Source organism: Aegilops tauschii, chromosome 4, assembly GCF_002575655.3.
Source record: "Aegilops tauschii subsp. strangulata cultivar AL8/78 chromosome 4, Aet v6.0, whole genome shotgun sequence".
NCBI lineage: Eukaryota > Viridiplantae > Streptophyta > Magnoliopsida > Poales > Poaceae > Aegilops > Aegilops tauschii.
In genome coordinates, this window is record NC_053038.3 from 297,220,989 (window position 1) to 297,239,397 (window position 18,409).

The following is an 18,409-nucleotide window of genomic DNA, read 5'->3' on the forward strand; positions in this document are numbered from 1 at the left end:
GGGCGTCACAAGTTGGTATCAGAGCTGACTGCCTGTAGGAATCCCCCTTTCCACACTCCTTGGCCGAAGTCGAGTCTAGACATTACAAAACTTTTACTAACATGGTTGTGTGTCTTACGGGCCCACGTCGCCGTTGGGTGGTACTAGGATCTTTTACTCCTCGACCTTTACTCTGGGACTCTGAACTCTCTTCTACTCGGGTTAAACGAATTTACTAACTCTAACACTAGGATCCCGTGACCGCATTCACCCCAAAGTTGGATAAGCCATAGTTAAATCTTAGAATAGTATTTTGAACAATTCACACACTGTCATTTGACTCCTTTGAAACATTTTTGCTTTCAGATGGAACCCACGAGGCAGGTCGTGCGCCACACGACGGCCATTGGTGCCTCGGGATCACCTGCTGTGCTAGCTGAGATGATGACCTATCTGGGTTATCGCTGGCACCCTGAGTACACCGTCTACAAGGAGTACCAGGACTTTAACCAGGAGCAGTACCGTGCCATCGTCCACCTCTACTCTCGGGGGTATGACTCCACTACTGTGTTGCACACCGCTCATGGTGTTGGAGTGACCATCGATATGGCTGTCGACGATGCTGCTTATGCTGCTCTGACACGTCTTTGTGGAGAGTATCGTGAGTTGGACACCTCCCCTTTCAGGCACATTGCTATCGCATCTGATGTTGGTGCGGAGGGATACTATACTGCTGCCTACTCCACTGTCACCTGAGAGCCCTTCTACCATCAGAACCTGGTTCTGCATGATGATGGGCTGGATCGAGCTAACCGAGCTCTTTGCCACGAGTTGTACACCACCCGTCAGCACCTTTACCGTGCTCTGAAGCTGTTGCACCCCTTTGTCCGATCTAGAGAGCTGCCCCATTCTGCAATCTACCTAGCCAGGACTGTGATGCCCCAGGGTGTCGGCTGGCCAGATGTGGGAAGCTACTCTCCCGCACTTGGTCCTCTTCTGCCACCTGAGCGTCAGGTTCTGCACCAGAGTATTCGCGGACCCCAGGTTGCTGACGTGGAGTTCCTGATGCGACACTACCAGCTTTCAGGCTACACCTACCTCCACAGTACCTCTTGGGACTGATGTAGGCTTGCTTGTTAGTGTTAGATGCATTCGCCGCGAGCCTGTGTGCCACCTATGGTGTTTTAGTCTATGTACTGAACTCTGTGTACTGAACTCTGTGTACTGAACTCTATGCATGACCCCTTTTGTAAGTTATGCCGACTACTATGTAGTAGCTATCGTGCTCCTTTCATTATGCATGTTTCATCATGAATGATTCTTGTCTTTGCAAATTTCTCAATGCTGAACTACCCCTGTTATATATTAGCAGGATGGTTAGACCAGGTGGTCGTGGTAGTGGTGGCAATGCCCCACCACCACCTGAGTACATGGCTGGTATGATCCAACAGTTTGAACTGAACCACCAATTCATGGAAAATATGATGGCACAGTTTCCTCGCCCCAATATGGACCAACAGCCAACCCCAGTAACTCTGCAAGATTTCATGCGCCTCAACCCAACTATGTACCGCAGCTCAACTCAGCCTCTGGATGCTGATGACTGGCTCCGTGACATCACCTATGAGATGGAGTCTGCCGATGTAGCCCCTGCCAGCTATGTCACCTTTGCTTCCTTCTTCCTGAAGGGACCCGCAGCACAATGGTGGGACAGCCACAGGCGTACTCTGCCAACTGGAACAATCATCACCTGGCCAGACTTCCAAGCTGCTTTCCGTGCCCTCTTCATTCCTCAGGGAGTCATGGACTGGAAGAAGCGTGAGTTCCGCAACCTCACCCAAGGCAACAAAACTGTTGAAGCTTATCAACGAGAGTTTCTGGACTTGTCTCGCTATGCTGAAGAGGACATTGCAACTGATGCCCCTAGACAGGAGAAGTTCCGTGACGGCCTTCAAGCTGACATCAAGCTCGCACTTCTAGTGCATGACTTTGCTGATTTTGCCACCTTGGTGAACAAGGCCATCAATGTCGAAACTGGTCTGCAGGAATACCAGAGCTCTCACAGGCGCAACCGTGACACGGGCTCATCTTCGGGCCCGCCCTCGCAGAAGCGTAAGATATGGATCCCGAACAACATGTATCGTCCAAATGCATCTGCCCCAAGGCAGACCTATGCTGCACCTTGTCTGCCTACACCACCATCTAGGCAGCCAAGACTTCCAGCTCCACCACCCCAAGCTCCTGTTCCCACTCCCAATAATGGTATGTGCTTCAGGTGTGGACAACCAGGACACCGTGCTAGAGAATGGAACCAGAACCAGAATCAACTGGCCCTTCCAGCAACTGGCCATGGAAGCAACCAGCCCCGCAGCAACAAGGCCAAGTCTTATGGTCGTGTTCATGCCAACCACGTTGATCTCAATGAAGCTCAAGACCAGCCTGCTACTGTGATGGGTACACTCCTCGTAAATTCAGTACCAGCATCCGTTTTATTTGATACAGGTGCATCACATTCATTCATGTCAGAATATTTTGCATACAAGCACGATGTTAAATGTGAGGAGATGAACACCTCGGTAGTGGTCAAAAACCCCGTGGGACAGTGTCAAACCTCCCTGGTTGGCATCGGCGTCCCCGTGCAAATCGAAGGGCTGGAATTCTATGCCTCTCCCATTATCCTGAAGTCGTCTTACATCGACCTCATTTTGGGGATGGATTGGTTGAAAGCGCATACTGCTTCTATAGTTTGCGCCACTAAGACCGTCCATCTACTTCACCCTTCAGATGAAATAGTTACTTACCAAGCTCATCTGGTGCAAAATGCCGAGGCCAGGCTCTATGCATTGAATGCACTGAACGCTGCACCACTAGAGGGCATTGAAAGCATTCCCGTCGTGCGTGAATTCCTCGACGTCTTTCCTGAAGAACTTCCAGGGATTCCCCCTACTAGAGCTGTCGAATTCATCATTGACTTGAAACCAGGCACCACTCCTATAGCCAAACGACCCTACAAGATGCCGCCGCATGAACTCCTTGAGCTTAAGGAGGAAATTGACAAATCTCTTCGCAAAGGATTCATTCGCCCAAGTTGCTCTCCTTGGGGAGCACCTTCTCTTTGTCAAGAAGAAGGATGGGACAAACCGATTAGTTCAAGACTACCGTCCTATAAACCAAGCTACCATTCAGAATAAATACCCTCTTCCTCGGATCAATGATTTGTATGATCAAATGGCGGGTTCGTCAGTGTTCTCTAAGCTCGACTTGAGGTTGGGTTACCACCAGATCCGTGTTCGTGAAGAGGATATCCCAAAGACCGCTTCGTGACTCGATATGGTTCATATGAGTACACCGTCATGTCTTTCGGTTTAACCAATGCTCCAGCCACCTTCTCTCGTATGATGAACTATATATTCATGGATTACCTCGACAAGTTCGTCGTCGTTTATCTGGATGATATCATGTTATTTTCGAAGAACGAAGAGGAACATGCTGAACATCTTCGTCTTGTGTTGGAAAAGCTATGAGAGCATCAACTATATGCCAAGTTCTCCAAATGTGAATTCTGGCTACCCGAAGTAACCTATCTTGGGCATGTCATCTCTAAGGATGGAATTTCCGTCAACCCTGAACGAGTCCAGGCTATCCTTGATTGGACTCCTCCCAAGAACGTTAAGCAAGTCAGAAGTTTTCTCGGTCTCACCAGCTATTGCCGTCGATTCGTCGAGAACTTCTCCAAGATCGCCAGGCCTCTGACTAACCTATTCATAAGGGCGTCAAGTTCCAATGGACAGACAAATGTCAGGAAAGTTCCCAGGCACTCAAAGACAAGTTGACTTCTGCTCTAGTGCTTGCTCCACCTGATACTAAGAAGGACTTCGTCATTTACTGCGACGCTTCCCGTCAAGGATTAGGCTGTGTCCTAATGCAAGACCGCAAAGTGATTGCTTATGCCTCTCGGCAATTGCGCCCTCACGAAGAGAACTACCCAGTTCATGACCTCGAACTTGTTGTTGTCACTCATGCGCTGAAACAGTGGCGACATTACCTTCTCGGTAATCGTTGCGAGATCTTCACTGACCACCAAAGTCTAAAGTATCTGTTTACTCTGCCAGACCTGAACCTCCGTCAGCAGAGATGGATGGAGATTGTTGCAGACTTTGACTTGGGTATTTCCTATACGCCAGGCAAGGCTAATGTAATGGCTGATGCCTTGAGACGCAAGTCTTATTGCAACCACCTCCAGGTTCACAAAATTCAGCCCTCGCTTGTTGAAGAATTCAAAAAGCTGAACCTCCATATTGTTCCTCCGGGTGCACTCGCTCCCCCTCCTAAGGAGTTTCGCAGGATGAAACTCCGTGTTGTTTCCCAGGGTTCGCTCAATACCCTGGCTGTCGAACCAGATCTCTTGGACTCCATCAAGAGAATACAGGGATATGACTCTGAATCCCACAAGATTAAGCGCTACCTCGCAAAAGGAAAGCCCTCATTCTTCACTATTGCTGATGATGGCACTTTGTACTTCAAGGGCCGCCTAGTGGTGCCATGTCCAGAGAAAAACCTGGATATGACTCAGGAAGTTATGAAAGAAGCTCATGATACGCCTCTATGTATCCATCCTGGTAGTACAAAGATGTACCAAGGCATCCGTCAGAGATTCTGGTGGTCTAATATGAAGCAAGACATTGCTCGTTATGTTGCTGAGTGTGACGTTTGCCGTCGTATCAAAGCAGAACATCAAAGGCCTGCTAGAACTCTGCAACCTATCTCCATTCTTGAATGGAAATGGGACCATGTTGAGATGGACTTCGTCACTGGATTTCCCAAATCACAGAAAGGTAATGATGCTATTCTTGTCGTCATTGACCGGCTTTCCAAAGTTGCACATTTTCTGGCGGTCAAAGAAACGATCACTGCTAGTCAGCTGGCAATGCTCTATATGTCCAGGATTGTTTCACTCCACGGTATTCCATTGGTTATCAGCTCAGACCGTGGCAACTTATTCACTTCAAGATTCTGGGCAAGTTTCCAAGAAGCTATGGGAACTCAGCTGTCATTCAGTACTGCGTTTCATCCTCAGTCGCAAGGGCAAGTTGAACGTGTCAACCAAGTTCTCGAAGACATGCTTCGAGCTTGTGTTATTTCCTTCGGCAAGAAATGGGAGGAATATCGCCCGTATGCTGAGTTCTCTTATAATAATAGCTGTCAAGCTAGTCTGAAGATGGCCCCCTTCGAAGTGTTATATGGACGAAAGTGCCGAAACCCTCTGAACTGGTCAGAAACTGGGGAACGTCCACTCTTTGGTCCGGATATTATCCAACATGCCGAAGAACATGTCCGCATTATTCGTGAGAATCTCAAGACTGCTCAGTCGCGTCAGAAGAGTCAGTATGACCGTCATCATAAAGACATGGTCTATCAACCTAGCGAAAAGGCTTATCTTCGAGTCACACCAATGAAGGGTGCTCACCGCTTCGGGATCAAGGGCAAACTAGCTCCTCGCTATATTGGCCCATTCACTATTCTCGAAAGGCATGGAAAAGTGGCATACCAACTGGAGCTTCCGCTGAACCTTTCTCAGGTTCACGATGTGTTCCATGTGTCACAGCTCCGCCGTTGCTTCAAGGACCCAATCCGAGCAGTGGATCATGAAGTGCTCGAATTGCAGCAGGACCTCTCCTATAAAGAGCATCCGGTCCGCATTCTCGACCAAGCTGAACGCCGCACACGTCAGAAGGCGATCAAGTTCCTCAAAGTCCAGTGGTCGCACCATTTTGAAGATGAAGCCACTTGGGAACGCGAGGATCGCCTGCGTGATGAATACCCCGCACTGTTTCCTTCTACCTCCTAAATCTCGGGACGAGATTTCTTGTAGTGGAGGTGATTTGTAACGGCCGGATAATTAGGCTACAGTAAAACTCTCCTGATGATGCCATGTCATCTCTGTTACGATTGCTAATCAACTGTTAGTTCAAAACATTTCAAATTCAAAAAAATGAATTAGTGACAAACACACAAAGTTTTCAAAAGTCAAAACAAAAATGTTCGGTGGGTGCCAGATATTGCACTGGTAATTATTGTGGAGAAAACATTTTTTTAGAAAGTGCCTAAGTATTTTTAAAGTGAAATAAAACAGAAAAGAAAAATAAAGAAAAGAAAAGAAAAAGATCCCCCTCCCTCACTGGACCAGGCGGCCCTTGCTCGCAGGCCAGCCCGGCCCACCTGGCCCAGCTGGCCAACCGCCGGCCCAGCCCCTCCCCGGGTCGCCTTCCCCCCTGTTCCCCCGACCGGGGTCGCAACAGGGGCATGTCCCCGCCCGACCACCTCGCCCGCACCGACGCCGGGAGGGGATAAGGCCGCCCCGACGCCTCGGCCTCCACCCATCTCTCCCACTTGCCCCCCTCTCGCTCGCCTCTGCGCCTCTCCCTCTCCCCCCAGATCCACGCCGCTCCCTCCTTCCCCACCGTCCGAGCGCGGTCGCCGACGTGCCGCCGTCGTTCCCGCGGCCACCGACCATCGTTCGCCGCTCCAACAAGTCCGGGAGCTCCGTCGTGGTCCGCCTCTTCTTCCTCGACACTGGATCGGACCGGGAGCGCCACCGCCGTCGCATTCTTCCTCTTCCTCATGTACGGCCACCGCGCGACCTCGCCGTCGACCTGCTCCACCGGTTCTCCCCGCGCCCGCTGCCCAGACCCTACGCTCTCACAGTGAGCTCCAGCTCCCTCCCACCCTTTTCCTCGCCGTCGATTTCGACCGCTAGTGCCCGATCTCGACTCGCCTGAGCTCGCCACCACGCAACCTCGTCGCTGGCAGCCGTCCGGTGACCAAATGGTCATGCGCAGATGCTCATCGTGCTCAGCACGCGCGTAGGGCCCCGTAGAGCTAGCTAGCTCGCTCCATCGTGCCGTGTAATGCCGGATCCGCCCATGCCCGAACTCCGGCGCCGCCTCCGCCGCTCATCGGCGTCGTTCCGGTCATCCCCGAAACCAACCCGTAGGTCCATGCGACGCGCGACGTCGCTAGCTCTCGTTTGGGAGTAGCCACACCCGTTTTGGGCCACCGAGGCGAAATCCCGAGGCTCGCCGGCGCCCTCTGCCGTGTTTTGGCTCACCGGAGCCAACTCCGACGCCGGCGTCCGATGAGGCCGACCTGGGGCCACCCCCTGGGTCGCTGCCAGCGGGCCCCACGGGCCCCGTTGACTGGGTTGACCCAGTCAATGTGCTGACTGGGCAGCCCAGTGGCGCTCACATGCGGGCCCCACCGCATAATTATTTTACCTAAAACATTTTTATAATTAAATAAATTAGTTAGATAAATGAGGCACTGACAGGTGGGGTCCAGTAGTTAACTAACCTAAATTTTGTTAGTTTAAACTTCTGTTAGTCCACTGTGTATGACAGATAGGACCCACTGGTCAGTTTGACCTGGTCAGCCGCTCTGTTGACTGCTGAGGTGATCATCACGTCATGCTGATGTCATATTCCTTTTCTGTTAAATTAAGTAATTCCAGAATATGATTACATGTTTAGAGAATCATATAAAATAATCCGTAACTCGGATGAAAATACTTTCTACATGAAAGTTGCTCAGAATGACGAGACGAATCCGGATACGCGGCCCGTTCGTTCACCACACGTCCCTAGCATAGTGAACCTGCAACATTTCACCTCCAGTCCATCTGTCCGAAAACGTGAAACATCGGGAATACTTTCCCGGATGTTCCCCCCTTCGCCGGCATCACCTACTACCGCGTTAGGGCACACCTAGCATCACGCTTTGTCATGTCATGCATCGTCATGCATCTGTTTGCATTGTATTCATTGTTTCTTCCCCCTCTTCTCTCCGGTAGAATACGAGACCGACGCCGCTGCTGGTGCCCCGACCGACTACGCTGTTGACGACTCCTCCTTCTTGCCAGAGCAATCAGGCAAGCCCCACACCCCTTGATCACCAGATATCGCCTATTCTTCTCTATACTGCTTGCATTAGAGGAGTGTAGCATGTTACTGCTTTCCGTTAATCCTATCCTAATGCATAGCCTATCCTTGCTACTACTGTTGTTACCTTTACCTGCAATCCTACATGCTTAGTATAGGATGCTAGTTTTCCATCAGTGGCCCTACATTCTTGTCCGTCTGATGTGCTATACTATCGGGCCGTGATCACTTGGGCGGTGATCACGGGTATATGCTTATATACTCTATACATGATACCTGTGGGGACTAAAGTTGGGTCGGCTCGTAGGAGTACCCACGAGTGGATCTTGTGGCGGAGCGACAGGGCAGGTTGAGACCGCCTAGGTGAGAGGTGGGCCTGGCCCTGGACGGCGTCCGCGGTTACTTCAAAATAACACGCTTAACGAGTTCATGGTATTTGATCTGAGTCTGGCCATTTGGTCTATACGCACTAACCAACTACGCGGGAACAGTTATGGGCACGCGACGTCGTGGTATCAGCCGAAGCCTTCGTGACGTCAGCGACTGAGCGGCGCGCGCCGGATTGGACTGGAACGCCTACTAGGCTAGGTCTGCTTTCGGCCGCCCTCGCAACGTGCAGGTGTGCAATGGGCGATGGGCCCAGACCCCTGCGCCATAGGATTTAGACCGGCGTGCTGACCTCTCTGTTGTGCTTAGGTAGGGTTGCGACGTGTTGATCTTCCGCGGCCGGGCATGACCCAAAAAAGTGTGTCCGGCCAAATGGGATCGAGCGTGTTGGGTTATGTGGTGCACCCCTGCAGGGAAGTTTATCTATTCGAATAGCCGTGTCCCTCGGTAAAAGGACGACCTGGAGTTGTACCTTGACCTTATGACAACTAGAACCGGATACTTAATAAAATACACCCTTCCAAGTGCTAGATACAACCCGGTGATCGCTCTCTAACAGGGCGACGAGGAGGGGATCGCCGGGTAGGATTATGCTATGTGATGCTACTTGGAGGACTTCAATCTACTCTCTTCTACATGCTACAAGATGGAGGCTGCCAGAAGTGTAGTCTTTGACAGGATTAGCTATCCCCCTCTTATTCTGGCATTCTGCAGTTCAGTCCACTGATATGGCCCTTTACACATATAACCATGCATATGTAGTGTAGCTCCTTGCTTGCGAGTACTTTGGATGAGTACTCACGGTTGCTTTCCTTCCTCTTTTCCCCCTTTCCTTTCTACCTGGTTGTCGCAACCAGATGCTGGAGCCCAGGAGCCAGACGCCACCGTCGACGACGACTCCTACTACACTGGAGGTGCCTACTACTACGTGCAGCCCGCTGACGACGACCAGGAGTAGTTAGGAGGATCCCAGGCAGGAGGCACGCGCCTCTTTCGATCTGTATCCCAATTTGTGCTAGCCTTCTTAAGGCAAACTTGTTTAACTTATGTCTGTACTCAGATATTGTTGCTTCCGCTGACTCGTCTATGATCGAGCACTTGTATTCGAGCCATCGAGGCCCCTGGCTTGTATTATGATGCTCGTATGACTTATTTATGTTTTAGAGTTGTGTTGTGATATCTTCCCGTGAGTCCCTGATCTTGATCGTACACATTTGCGTGCATGCTTAGTGTACGATTGAATCAGGGGCGTCACAAGTTGGTATCAGAGCCGACTGCCTGTAGGAATCCCCCTTTCCACACTCCTTGGCCGAAGTGGAGTCTAGACATTATAAAACTTTTACTAACATGGTTGTGTGTCTTACGGGCCCACGTCGCCATTGGGTGGTACTAGGATCTTTTACTCCTCGACCTTTACTCTGGGACTCTGAACTCTCTTCTACTCGGGTTAAACGAATTTACTAACTCTAACACTAGGATCCCGTGACCGCATTCACCCCAAAGTTGGATAAGCCATAGTTATTTCTTAGAATAATATTTTGAACAATTCACACACTGTCATTTGACTCCTTTGAAACATTTTTGCTTTCAGATGGAACCCACGAGGCAGGTCGTGCGCCACACGACGGCCATTGGTGCCTCGGAATACCTGCTGTGCTAGTTGAGATGATGACCTATCTGGGGTTCACAGGCATAGTTTGACCATCCAGAACACACAAGTCAAAGGGCCACTATTTGCTAGTCTGAACTAATTCAAACAATGGTCCAGAACACATAAATCACATACATGAGCACAAAGTTTCTACTCCAAAACACTTGAAGCACCAAATGGTCCACAACACACATAAGATTCAAGAAATGATTGAAGTTGGTTGGTCCAAAATACTACAAACAGCCATATGTGTTCCATGACACTCCAAGTCCTCCTCACATCCAATGCTAGGTGTGGATAAGTAGCTGAAAATATTCCATATGAATTTGTCACGAAAGTGCAATCATTCCAAAAGTTGTTCAAAGCTCATATGAAGATTGTTAGGCTAGAGCAGCACATGCTAGCTTATACTTGGTTGTTCATGTGAGAGTAACATTGTTATATGACCATGAATACACACAAATATATTTGTTCCTATGCGGTGAAGTGTAGTGTTGCGGGCATCCTTCTCCACAGGAATCAATCACCACAGGAAACAATGTTCTGCTATTTTTGTCAACATCATTTGATCAACACACTTGAGTTCCTTTTGGTTCCATGTCCCAGAATTATTAGCAAGAGCATTCCCAGAAAATCTACTTGTGCATATATGCTACAGAAATGCTTATCACGAGTAAAACACATTCTCAAAAATAAGCTTGGTATGGCAACAAACAAACTAAACTAATACAAGGGGAAAGGATGCACAATTAGGATGTGGCTATTTTCAAGTTTGTAACATATTTGACCAAGATCAGGACATGGATTATCAATATGCTTCTGCAGAATCGTTTCTTAATTGAGCCGCACGACACCATCAGAATTACAATATTCTATTCTGGAGCTCAAAAGTTCAGACTGGTGGCAAGTTAATAAGCTAACATGGCAGCTCTGTGAGTCTGCAACAGGTTATAAAGGATAAGATGATGCCTACAAACTTGGCAATAAATACCATAAGATAGGATTCCTGGTCAGCAATATTATTTGTTAACAACTCATAGTAGTAGTTGTAGCTTGTTATATTTAAGAACAGGCAGTAGTAGTTTATAAAGAAATGGGCTTGTCAGATACTAAGAGTTGTAGGTTGTAATAATATTTAAGAACTGGCAGTAGTAGATAGTACTAAACTTTTATATGCTATAGAGGAAACATGGTTGGGCCTTATGTAGTTATGTTGCACTTCTTTGTACATTGTCTTGACACATTCAGTTTACTTGTAATGTATAAATTAGATGAAGAGATACTACAATATCACGAGCCATTGAGGATGAAGCTGAGGTTACCATCTATGATCTATTTAAAGAGGAAATAAAAATCTAAAGCTTCAACAAGTAGAGGCAACTGCTGTTAGTACCTGCACCTCCTGACACATTAGTTGTCTTCTTGGCATCTTTGATCTGCAACAAGACAACAACAATCATTACTCTTTGGTCTGATTCCCAAAACAACTGAAAAATAGGCATTCAAAAATAGGCCTACATGTAATTATTACTCGTACGAATGCCGTGCTACAATCTTCAACTTCAGTATCAAATATACTGTCATCAGAGATGCCCGAGTAGTTCCGCTGCACTGAGAGTGCTCTGCTGATGTTGCACGGCACGGCCTGCTCGTGCTGCTACTCTTGCATGCTTGGGCTGTCGGGCGTCCGGAAAGAAGAAAAATTGTAGAGCTGCGACAGCAGCAGCTTCAGGTGCTGATGTGCTCTTGAGGAATCCTTCCATGTTGGTAAATTCAGTGTCCGGTTTCTCAGCATAGATAAGATAAATAGCAATTTCTTAGTCTGTGTTGCTACTCATTAATTCTTTTAGACCACCGATGTGGTTAGTAAAAAGATCAAAAAGTTCAGCATAACTCAGACCGATGTGGATAGTTCACACGGGTTAATTTGTTGTTTCATGTGCACATATTAATCAAATAAATTCTTCCAATCTAGTTAATTGTGCTGCTGGATTTTGGTGGTCATTCTGAATGTATAAATTTGTTGTGCGGATCTCTAAACTAATATGGATCTGTTTACGAACTATAACTTAGCACTATATCAAGTTCTTGCTATCAGTTTGATTTTGGTGGTCCAAGTGGATATATACACGAGTCATACAGCCACAGTCTGCACTATTTGGTTAATGAGAATGGGAGGAGCACAACACTGACCCCATCGCTTATCTCAGCCAGCTTCGGGTCCACCATGGCCACCTACACCGAGCGCCATATCACGTCCCCGAGCTTCGTTGTCGACTCATCTACACCAACCCAATCACCACAAACAGAGATATCAGAACAGTTCATGACATAATTATACCGCTTATGAGTTGGGGAAAAAGGAAACTTTGATGTACCTAGGCTTAGACAACCACGTTTTTTCCACGATGCACCATTAATATCAAATTTGCCAAGTATCTAAAGTTGGCTAGTGCCACAGTGTTAGTTTTGCATCGGTGAAGCAACAATCATTATTCATTATTCAGGCAAATAGCAGTACAAAACAATCAAGCAACAGAAACACATTCTTGTCCGGTTGTCTACTGTCACAAGCAACGACATATGAATTAAGTGCAGCAGTACAGCAAAGGAAAACTTAGGAGGAGTTGACGCTTACCTCAAGGCACGGGGACGACTGGATTCGGGAGGGGCATAGCTCGAAGGAGATGGAGCCCTGGCAGCAGGTCCGGTAGCAGCGTAATGAGCCTGGAGATGGATCCCTGGCATCAGCATGTCCGGCAGCAGCGGGAGGCCGGCAATGGAGCCCCGATAGCAGCAGATCCGTCAGCAGCGGGAGCACGACGATGGAGCCCCGGAGGTAGCAGGGATGGAGATTCGCGAGGACAACGGCTGGATGTCAGGAGGACACGAGGAAGGCCGTCGGATTGTGGAGTGCGAGGACCGCGGCTCGATCTCGGGGAGAGGGGGCAGAGTGCGAGGATGGGTGGATGTGGGGTGGAGCTTGCGGGAGGGGGGTGCGACCTCCGGGACGACGACTTGACGACGGGGTCGAGCGCGAGGCCGGCGGCGATGGCGGTAGGACTTTGGATCGAGGGCGAGGCCGGCGGCGATGGCGCCCGGACCGTGGATCGAGCGCGAGGTGGGCGGCGATAGGGCATGGGTTAGGGTTGTGGAGTTTTTCGATTTGGGGATTGTTTGCTCGGGGGTGGAGGTTATTTTGCACAAAAACCCGAAAATTTTCCACCCGCACCGAAATCCCGCGCCAAGTTTCCAACGATTGACACGTGTCCACCTACCCCGACACTTTGTTCATGTCCATACACCCTATGTACGCCGACACATGTTAGGTCGCTAAGTACCTACCTACGCCGACTGAAAAAATGTCAAAACCCAGACATCTACCGACACATAACATGTTATTAAGCAATTACTGAAAGATACATTGTCGTTGTGTGGTTGCCGACACTTAGTGTGTCCACAATAATGTACCTATGCCAACATATGATCCGAAGATAAAACTTAAAAGCTACGTCGACAGTTATTTTGTGGAGATTACTGAACCTTTGCCCACAGAAGTGTGTCATGTAAGCTCTACCGTGGTGTAGTGTAATCGCACACTACTTTCGGGATTTGTGCTGAACCTAAATAAATGTTATTTGGTGTTTGCGTTAAGCATGAATATGATTTGATCATGTTTATAGCAATACGGTTATTCATTTAAAGTCAGAGAATAATTGTTGTTCTGTTTACATGAATAAAACCTTCAATGGTCATACACCCAAGGTGAATGGTTTATTGAATCTCGATCGTAGTGATACACATATTCATAATATTTAAGCCAAAAGATGCAAAGTTAATAATGATAGTGCAACTTATTTGTGGCACTGCCGTTTATGTCATATTGGTGTAAATCGCATGAAGAAAATCCATGCTGATGGGCTTTTGGAATCACTTGATTATGAATCTGTTGATGCTTGCGAACCATGCATCATGGGCAAGATGACTAAGACTTCGTTCTCCGGAACAATGGAGCAAGCAACAGACTTGTTGGGAATAATACATATTGATGTATGCAGTCCGATGAGTATTAAGGCTCGCGGCAGGTATCATTATTTTCTTACCTTCACAGATGATTTGAGAAGATATTGGTATATCTACTTGATGAAACATAAATCTGACACATTTAAAAAGTTCAAAGAATTTCAGAGTGAAGTGGAAAATCATCGTAACAAGAAAATAAAGTTTCTATGATCTGATCACGGAGACGAATATTTGAGTTACGAGTTTGATCTTCATTTGAAACAATGTGAAATAGTTTCGCAACTCACGCCATCTGGAACACCACAGTGTAATGGTGTGTCCGAACGTCATAACCGTACTTTATATGGTGCGATCTATGATGTCTCTTACCGATTTACCACTATCATTTTGGGGTTATGCATTAGAGACAACTGCATTCATGTCAAATAGGGCACCATCTAAATCCGTTGAGACGACACCATATGAACTATGGTTTGGCAAGAAACCAAAGTTTTCGTTTCTTAAAGTTTGGGCTTGCGATGCTTATGTGAAAAAGTTTCAACCTGATAAGCTCAAACACAAATCAGAGAAATGTGTCTTCATAGGATACCCAAAGGAGATAGTTGGGTACGCCTTCTATCACAGATCCGAAGGCAAGACATTCGTTGCTAAGAATGGATCCTTTCTAAAGAAGGAGTTTCTCTCGAAAGAGGTGAGTGGGAGGAAAGTAGAACTTGATGAGGTAACTGTACCTGCTCCCTTATTGGAAAGTAGTTCATCACAGAAATCTGTTCCTCTGACTCCTACACCAATTAGTGAGGAAGCTAATGATGATGATCATGTAACTTCAGATCAAGTTACTACCAAACCTCATAGGTCAACCAAAGTAAGATCCGCACCAGAGTGGTACGGTAATCCTGTTCTGGAGGTCATGTTACTTGACCATGACGAACCTACGAACTATGAGGAAGCGATGATGAGCCCAGATTCCGTGAAATGGTTTGAGGCCATGAAATCTGAGATGGGTTCCATGTATGAGAACAAAGTATGGACTTTCGTTGACTTGCCCGATGATCGGCAAGCCATAGAAAATAAATGGATCTTCAAGAGGAAGATGGACGCTGATAGTAGTGTTACTATCTACAAAGCTAGACTTGTCGAAAATGGTTTTTGACAAAGTTCAAGGTGTTGACTACGATGAGATGTTCTCACTCGTATCGATGCTTAAAGTTTGTCCGAATCATGTTAGCAATTGCCGCATTTTATGAAATCTGGAAAATGGATAACAAAACTGCAATCCTTAATGGATTTATTAAAGAATAGTTGTATATGACGCAACCATAAGGTTTTGTCAATCCTAAAGGTGCTAACAAAATGTGCAAGCTCCAGCGATCCATCTGTGGACTTGTGCAAGCATGTCGGAGTTGGAATATATGCTTTGATGAGTTGATTAAAGCATATAGTTTTATACAGACTTGAAGTGAAGCCTGTATTTACAAGAAAGTGAGTGGGAGCACTACTGATAAGTATATGTAAATGACATATTGTTGATCAGAAATGATGTAGAATTTTCTGGAAAGCATAAAGGAGTATTTGAAAGGAGTTCTTCAAAGACAGACCTCGATGAAGCTGCTTACATATTGAGCTTGAAGATCTATAGAGATAGGTCAAGACGCTTGATAAGAATTTCAATGAGTATGTACCTTGATAAGATTTTGAATTAGTTCAAGGTGGAACAGTCAAAGAAGGAGTTCTTGCCTGTGTTGCAAAGGTGTGAAGTTGAGTAAAGACTCAAAATCCGACCACAGCAGAAAATAGAAAGAGAATGAAAAGTCATTCCCTATGCCTCAGTCATAGGTTCTATAAAGTATGCTATGCTTTGTACCAGACCTATTGTGTACCTCACCAAGAGTTTGGCAAGAGGGTACAATAGTGATCTAGGAGTAGATCACTGGACAGTAGTCAAAATTATCCATAGTGGAATAAGGAAATATTTCTTGGTTATGGAGGTGATAAAGAGTTCGTCGTAAAGAGTTACGTCGATGCAAGCTTTGACACCGATCTGGATGACTCTAAGTCTCGATCTAGATACATATTGAAAGTGGGAGCTATTAGCTAGATCTGAATGTGACAGGCCCGTTGACTAAAATTATCTCACAAGCAAAACATGATCACTCCTTAGTACTCTTTGGGTGTTAATCACATAGCGATGTGAACTAGATTACTGACTCTAGTAAACCCTTTGGGTGTTGGTCACATGTCGATGTGAACTATGGGTGTTAACCACATAAAGATGTGAACTATTGATGTTAAATCACATGGCGATGTGAACTAGATTATTGTCTCTAGTGCAAGTGGGAGACTGAAGGAAATATGCCCTAGAGGCAATAATAAAAGTTATTATTTATTTCCTTATTTCATGATAAATGTTTATTATTCATGCTAGAATTGTATTAACCAGAAACTTGATACATGTGTCAATACATAGATAAAACAATGTGTCCCTAGTATGCCTCTACTTGACTAGCTTGTTCATCAAAGATGGTTATGCTTCCTAGCCATAGACATGTGTTGTCATTTGATGAACAGGATCACATCATTAGGGGAATGATGTGATGGACAAGACCCATTCATTAGCTTAGCGTTGTGATCGTCACAGTTTTATTGCTACTGTTTTCTTCATGACGTATACATGTTCCTCGGACTATGAGATTGTGCAACTCCCGAATAACCGGAGGAACACTTTGTGTGCAATCAAACGTCAAAACATAAATGGGTGATTATAAAGATGCTCTACAGGTGTTTCTGAAGGTGTTTGTTGGGTTGGCATGAATCAAGATCAGGATTTGTCACTCCGTGTATCGGAGATGTATCTCTGGGCCCTCTCGGTAATGCACATCACTATAATCCATGCAAGAAATGTGACTAATGATTTAGTTGCGGGATGATGCATTACGGAATGAGTAAAGAGACTTGCCGGTAACGAGATTGAACTAGGTATTGAGATACCGACGATCGAATCTCGGGCAAGTAACATACCGATGACAAAGGGAACAATGTATGTTGTTATGCTTACCGTTCCGTGACGATTTGTATTATGAGTTATGTGATTTTCTGACCGAAGTTTGTTCGGAGTTCCGGATGAGATCGGGGACATGATAAGGAGTCTCGAAATGGTCGAGACGTAAAGATCGATATATTGGACGACTATATTCGGACATCGGAAAGGTTCCGAGTGATTCGGGTATTTTTCGGAGTATCAGAGAGTTACGGGAATTCGTATTGGGCCTTAATGGGCCATACGGGAAAGGAGAGAAAGGCCTCAAAGGGTGGCCGCACCCCTCCCCATGGACTGGTCCTAATTGGACTAGGGAGGGGAGGCGCCCCCTTCCTTCCTTCTCATTTTCCCTTCCCTTTTTCCTATTCCATGTGGGAGGTGGAATCCTACTAGGACTAGGGAGTCCTAATAGGACTCCACACTTTGGGCTGCCCTATGAGGGCCGGCCTCCTCCTCCCTCCATCCTTTATATATGTGGCCAGGGGGCACCCCATAGACACACAAGTTGATCATTGATCTTTTAGCCGTGTGCGGTGCCCCCTCCACCATAATCCACCTCGTTCATATCGTAGCGGTGCTTAGGCTAAGCCCTGCGTCGGTAGCATCATCATCACCATCATCACGCCGTCGTGCTGGCGGAACTCTCCCTCGAAGCTCTGCTGGATCGTGAGTTCGTGGGACGTCATCGAGCTGAACGTGTGCTGAACTCGGAGGTGCCGTGCGTTCGGTACTTGGATCGGTCGGATCATGAAGACGTACGACTACATCAACCGCGTTGTCATAACGCTTCCGCTTACGGTCTACGAGGGTACGTGGACGACACTCTCCCCTCTCGTTGCTATGCATCACCATGATCTTGCGTGTGCATAGTAAAATTTTGAAATTACTACGTTCCCCAACAAGACTAGGTGGCGGAAATTTTAGAAGGAGGCGGGAGATTTTGCCGCCCGCAAGATCGTTCGCATCCAGTTTAAACTAATTTTGGACCGTGCTAGCGGGAAGGTCATGCGAGACTGTGTACACAGGGCACGCGTCAGCAGTTAATAACTAGTGTGAAGTCCACCCCAGAAAAAAGACAATAACTCGGGATGATGCACCGATAACTTGGACGTTCACACGGGCGCGGCCAATCGTACGGGTGTGGAGGCGCGTTCACAAAAAAAGGGCTCAAACGCTCATCCTATGTATTTCTGGTGTAAATAGATAATTTAGTGCCATTGGTCATTTACTTTAAACATAATGCATTGACGTGTTAGTGTATAGGCGCACAAAAAGAAATGGATATTGTAGTCCTACAAAAGAAATGGATATTGTAGTCCGCTACTTAAAAGTGTTACCTCATATGATTACATAGCCTCCATTTCATAAATTGCGTACCTGTTGAATTCATATATGAAT

General features: G+C 46.9%; 1 long non-coding RNA gene across 1 annotated transcript; it reads right to left on the bottom strand.

The window, feature by feature from the left end:
• Nucleotides 1-10,019: 10,019 nt before the first annotated feature.
• On the bottom strand, nt 10,020-13,125 carry LOC109758351 (uncharacterized). The gene is made up of 5 exons (XR_002231783.4): nt 12,590-13,125; nt 12,330-12,400; nt 12,145-12,233; nt 11,345-11,387; nt 10,020-10,256 (listed from the first exon to the last, which is right to left on the bottom strand). It is a non-coding gene; the product is annotated as an uncharacterized lncRNA (long non-coding RNA).
• Nucleotides 13,126-18,409: the final 5,284 nt, after the last annotated feature.